Source organism: Oreochromis niloticus, unplaced genomic scaffold (genome assembly GCF_001858045.2).
Source record: "Oreochromis niloticus isolate F11D_XX unplaced genomic scaffold, O_niloticus_UMD_NMBU tig00002678_pilon, whole genome shotgun sequence".
NCBI classification, from domain to species: Eukaryota; Metazoa; Chordata; class Actinopteri; order Cichliformes; family Cichlidae; genus Oreochromis; species Oreochromis niloticus.
Window position 1 is genome coordinate 22,070 of NW_020327701.1, and position 6,000 is coordinate 28,069.

Genomic DNA, 6,000 nt, shown 5'->3' on the forward strand with positions numbered 1-6,000 from the left:
GAGAAACTACAGTCCATCATTACTTTAAGAACTGAAAGTCAGTCAATCTGGAAAAATGCTAAAACTTTGAATGTGTCCCCAAATGCAGTCGCACAAAACATCAAGCACTACGACAAAACTGTCTCACATGAGGCCCGCCCCAGGAAAGGAAGAGCAAGAGTCCCCTCTGCTGCTGAGGATACATTCATCCGAGTCACCAGAATCACAAGGAATGGACATTAGACCAGTGGACATCTGTGCTTTGGTCTGATGAGTCCAACTTTGGTTCTACCTGCCATGTCTTTGTGCGACGCAGAAAAGGTGAATGGATGGTCTCAGCATGCGTGGCCCCCACTGTGAAGCATCGAGGAGTTGGTGTGATGGTGTGGGGGGCTTTGCTGGTGACACTGTTGGGGAGTCATTCAAAACTGAAAGCTCACTGTACCAGCATGGCTGCCACAGCATCCTGCAGTGACATGCCATCCCATCTGGTCTGTGTTTAGTTGGACCATCATTTATTTTTCAACGGGACAATGACCCCAAACACACCTCCAGACTGTGTAAGGGCTCTGTGACCCAGAAGGAGAGTGATGGAGTGCCTACCAGATGGCCTCCACAGTCACCTAACCCAATCCCATTGGAGATGTTTTGGGATGAGACGGAGCACAGAGCAAAGGCAAAAGGGCCAACAAGTGCTCAGCATCTTATGCGTATTTCTGTTTTCTATTCAGAAAGAACATAACTGTCCACAGCCTTCTGTCATTATTTTCAAACTAGTTACACTAAGCTACTATAAAAATGCTTATACAGAAAAAATAATGTTTGATCATCATCAAAAGCAAGATATTTCAAAGTTTCATCTATGAAATATCTGGCTTTCCCATCATAGCAGATGAAATACGTATTTTGCATTAAACTGCATCATTTCGCCTCCTGAAGGGCTCGCAATGAGTCCACTGTGTGTGTATATATATGTATTTTTTTTCCCTATGGTAATAATACTTTTAGATAAATACTAAGTACTTTTCCACTACTTATGTATATAAAGTAAAATTAGGCTGTAAATTTAAATCTTACTTTAGATAAATCTTAGTATGTGCTTTTATAATTTGTACTAAATTGTAGTAAAACATGTCAGGGTTCCTATGTTTCATGTATTCAGGCCAATACAATACGCCAGAGTCAGAACTGAGCAGAGAATTGTAGTTCACTCTGCTCCCAACTTAACCGATGCCCTGGGGGAGGGGCGGGCGAATGTTTCCAGCACTTTGGCAGGTCTGAAGGCAAAAGAGAGTCCAAACCAAGACTAGCAAGGTGTACCTAATATAGCTGTTTAGTGTGTGTGTGTAAAATAAATAAATAATATGGTAATGACTCTTTCAACTACTGATATAATTAAAGTTAAAATAGACTGTAAAACTAAATCTTACTTTAGATAAATTTTCTTCTGTTATTTCATAATGTGTACTAAATTGTAGTTAAAATAAATGTCAGGCTTCCTTTATTTCATATATTGTAGCCTGTAAATCAGGTTTGAGAGTCAGAGCTGAGGAGAAAACTTTGGCTCTCTCTGCTGCTCCATCAGTGACCCTCCCCCTCCCCCTGTGCACCTGCACTGCAGCTCGCAAACTTTTGCAGGGCATGTGACGTCATTCAGTCCACAGTCGGAGTGGCCGTTTAAGTGGAGCTCTGAAGACTGCAAAGCTTTCTGCAGGTAAGATTTCACATTTTTGCTATATGAAAACTGTGCAAATGCTGTTTTTCTAAGAAACGAAAGAAAAAAGTATCTTACATTAAGTTTAATTTTTTTTTTAAACTTAATGACACGCCAGTAAATATACTTTTTTTAATTGAACAATGCATAAAGTTCGTCTCAATCTATATTTTATTACAATTAACTATGCTATATATATAATTTATATATATATAATTTTTCTTATAATTGAACATAGGAACAAAAAACAATTCCTTCGTGGTATATTTAACACTAAATTTTATGCCAAACCTACCGTCCCCTCCCCCTCAATTCCTGGCATTTTCTCTGTATTTCTCTTTAGCCTCGCTCTTAGAAATATAAAATTAACGTAAGAAGTAATTATTGGATCTGGTTTTCAGTTTAAAGGGGAAAAATGTACGCTTAATTACAGTAAAAACATGATTTTTGCAAGAAAACCTGAAGTTAGAGATTTTTCTTGGTTTCAGTGAGTAAAAGCCTATAATGAAAAATCCTATGCAGTGTTTTGGTTGCAGACCTGTGTGAGTTCCAGCCTTTTAAGAAGACAGCTTAGTGGAATTCTTTTTAATTGTTCACAAACTTTATTAAAGATAACAAGCGGCCAAACTGTGGTTTTTACCGTTTTATTTAGGGTATCTCTTTAAGGCATTTTATAGCTTGACTGGGTTTTTTCCCTTCTTTTTAAGTCACAGTTTTAGCCTAGATTTAGTCGAAAGGCACTTTTATTCCGAGCGCTTTAATCTTTTGTTAAAACCCAACCTCAGTCGCCCAGCTATAACATCTATCAAGTTAGCATTTCAAAATATGTAAAGGAAATGACTGAAGTGTGACGCATGCGTGTAGCAATGCTTCAACTTTCGTTGTCTTAAAGTGTTTACAATCCAAAATGATTGAAATCATTGTCCTGCTTTATCCATCAAATATAAACGTTCCCACATGTTTACGCCAACATGGAGTTTTATGGTGGTGTCGATGTTTCAGTGAGCAGCGTCTGTCCGTCCAGTATATTTACTGGCGTAGCCGCACATCAGCATGACCCAGCTGAGCAGCGTGCTCCGTTTAGCCTCGTTTGTCTTATTCCTCACGTTTGTTTTTCACTGTCAAACATAACTGGACAGAAGGCCTGGGCTCTGCTGCTGAAGTGGGCTTCAGACAGTGTTTTTCTGTGGAACATCAAGGCTGTCATGTAGTATTCATTTGGCTATTCAAAGCAAATAATGTACATGCTTATACAAAATGTAAGCCTTTGTATAGTGTGTTATAATTGTGCCTTCCAACAATTGAAAGTGTGTTTATGTGTTGTCTCTTTGGCTGCTATGTTTTAGTGTTATAATAAGACTCACCTTGGAGGCAACAATAACATGCTGTCCTAATATTGTTTTATGTACAGAGAGTAATTAATAAAAGTATGTTAAAAAAGGAAATGATGTCACTCTAACAGTGTAGCCATCAGAAGGCATATAAGCTATCCTATATGACACACTTTTTTAAATGCCTAATACTACTATATCTAAATCGGGTGAAACATTGTGATGCTCCATGTTTTTTTTGTTTTGTTTTGTTTTACTTTAAATTTGATAGAGTTGTAGGTCACAGTTTGTAGAGCAGGTTCACCAGCATGAGCGCTCACTGTTAAGACACCTGTAGATTTATTGAGGTGAGCTACTGTAAATGAATGAAAAGAAAAATGAGGTGGAAACGGTGGGGAGCACAGTGTAGTCCAGTTATGTGTTACACATGGGTAATGGGCTGCATCAAAACTGTTGGTGCAGTTGTACTGTATCACCTCCAAGTCATTATTGACTGTAACTGGATTATTTAAATAAAGCTGAGAAGTAACTTTGATTTTTGTCTTTGGTATTAGGTGAAGGAAGCCACGGCAGCAAGCCAAACACAGGTATGTGCCTTCTTATCGAATATTTGAACATGTAGTCTTTAATCGTTACTGAATCGTACGTAGGAGTGTCAAACAACAGACCAAACAACAGATACTACAAACTATAATATGCATTAAGAATCATTATCAGTTAAGGTGGGAACAGGTGATTCTTAGATCAGACGTGACTGTTTTCTAAATGTGATTCTTTGTTGCTCTTAATATGAACAACTGCTGCTAGAACAATACTCATGTGTGTCACGTTGGCCCCACGTTCTGCATAAAATGTAAATAAAACAGGCATTGATCAGAAAATCATTTGAAGTCTCTGTACCTGAAAATGGCACAAGGACAACACATGGTTGAAACTCAGCATTCTATAATATAAATGATGTAAGCCAGATATGAGAAACAGTCCCAAACAGACAAAAGAAACAGGACAGAGGTGGATGAATATGAAGGTTTGAATAAAGACAAAAAGCTGTTGAACGTAACGTTTGTTTGCAGCCTGTGTCCACATTGCAGACCTGTGCAGTCCTCTGCAGTCCTCTGCAGTCTGATACCACGGTCATGCCATAACATCTTATTTTACTCACAGCCAGGAATACATGAGCTCAATGAAGTCTTATAACTTTAAAAATGTATCTTTTCACATGTGAAACATTATGTTATTAAGCAGGTTGAAATGGTGAGCAGATTTTCAAATGACAAATTTATTTGGATTTATTCAATTTATTTATGCAACAGATAGTTTTATCCACTGAGAATTTATTTTACATTTAATTTCATGTATAAGGTGTGTTTACAAGCACCGTCTCATGGTATATAATCAAGCAATAGGACAAAGTCAGCATCACAGCAGTGGTATGTTTTAAAGAAATTTTTGGTTGATGATTTTAATAAATGTATTTTTCCGAAACAAATTTAAAAAATGCCTATTAACCAGGTTTCCCACATGCTCAGTGATCTTATGGTCGTATTTAGTTTTTGGCTTCGTTAGCTTCCAGCTGGAAGCTGATGTCACTTAAATCCCTGTTTGGAGAAACAGCTTTTCCCTTTTCAGGAGAGAACGAATTTCTTACTAGAGGTCCTCAAACTGAATCCTGATTGGCATCATCTTAAATTTAAATGGGCACTGGTTTTAAGATAAGATTAGTCTTCTATTCATGATCTCCTGCTTGTTGTTTTATGGTGCATTGTTAGTGTTGTGTATTTTAACCTCCTCGGACCTGGTGTCCACATATGTGGACATCACATTTTGGGTTGTCTCGACCAAAATACTAAATTTTGCTCTACAAGGGAAAGATATCCACTTACGAGGACATTATACTGCCACTGTTCTATCAAAATTTAAAACAAATGCCCTCATATGTGGATCTCATTGTTCTCAGAAACAAGAGAGGTAAAAAAAATTCAGATAATTCTTTGTTTTTACATCAGGTCCCAGTCAGCCCAAATAGCAAAGAGAAATTAAAAATGCCATGAAAGAGTTCAGGTCATAGGAGGTTAAAACTCATGACAATAGAAATGAGCTTAGGTTATACATTTTACAGTAATGTCATGTTATAGACTTCTCTCTTCATAAAAAATGTCCACATATAATTGCATCCTTTCAATATTTACATTGCAGACGATAATGTGGCCCTCGCATGCAGCGATGACGGCTGTTCTGATAATTGTGGTAAGTGTTACCTGCTCACTAGTACAGCTGTTGGTATACTGCCTCATGAATAAGCTGCATTTGTGATAAACTGCTATGCAACTGCAAGTTATGTATGTGACATTGACTAATATTAGAGAGTGACGTTAACCTGTTAGCTTGGTTACCTAATGGTAAAATGAACTGGGTGGCATGTTACAGCCAAATAAACACACTATTGGCTGAGTTCAGTGCTCAGTAATCTATACAACAGATAACACTTGATCATGTACACTCACTCTATACAGCAAGAACTAGACTCACAACACATGAAAAAAGGACATCTCAGAGATCTGCGGTTTTATCACCACAACCCAGATTCTAAATTAAAAACTGTTACATTTGTCCAGTGCATGTTTACACAAATGCCACCTTTGAATGGCTGTGCTGCATTTTTTTAATTATCTTAACTAAAAGAAGAGTAATTTCATTTCTAGGATGACATAGTGATACTTGGAGAAGTTGAGATAGCTTCTTTGCACGTTGTTGTTGCATCTTTTTTTTTGTCATATTTGTCAACAATACTGTTTGTGTTTGAAGTTTTTCGTGACTCCTGATGGCTAATATTTGACATCTGGTATCACTTATAGATGAAAGTCCCACAGCAGCTACTCCGTGTCCCCCAGAGAAATGAGAAAGGAGGAGGCAGTGAGATGGATGAAGGTCAGGTTTTTCACAGAGTCATTCAGTACAAAAACTCAGTGAATTAGG

General features: G+C 37.6%; 1 long non-coding RNA gene across 1 annotated transcript; it reads left to right on the plus strand.

Moving 5' to 3' along the window:
* The first annotated feature begins 1,398 nt into the window (after positions 1-1,398).
* Positions 1,399-5,397, plus strand: LOC102082620 (uncharacterized). Its single transcript, XR_002060704.2, has 3 exons — positions 1,399-1,693; positions 3,579-3,611; positions 5,221-5,397. It is a non-coding gene; the product is annotated as an uncharacterized LOC102082620 (long non-coding RNA).
* The last annotated feature ends 603 nt before the right edge of the window (positions 5,398-6,000 follow it).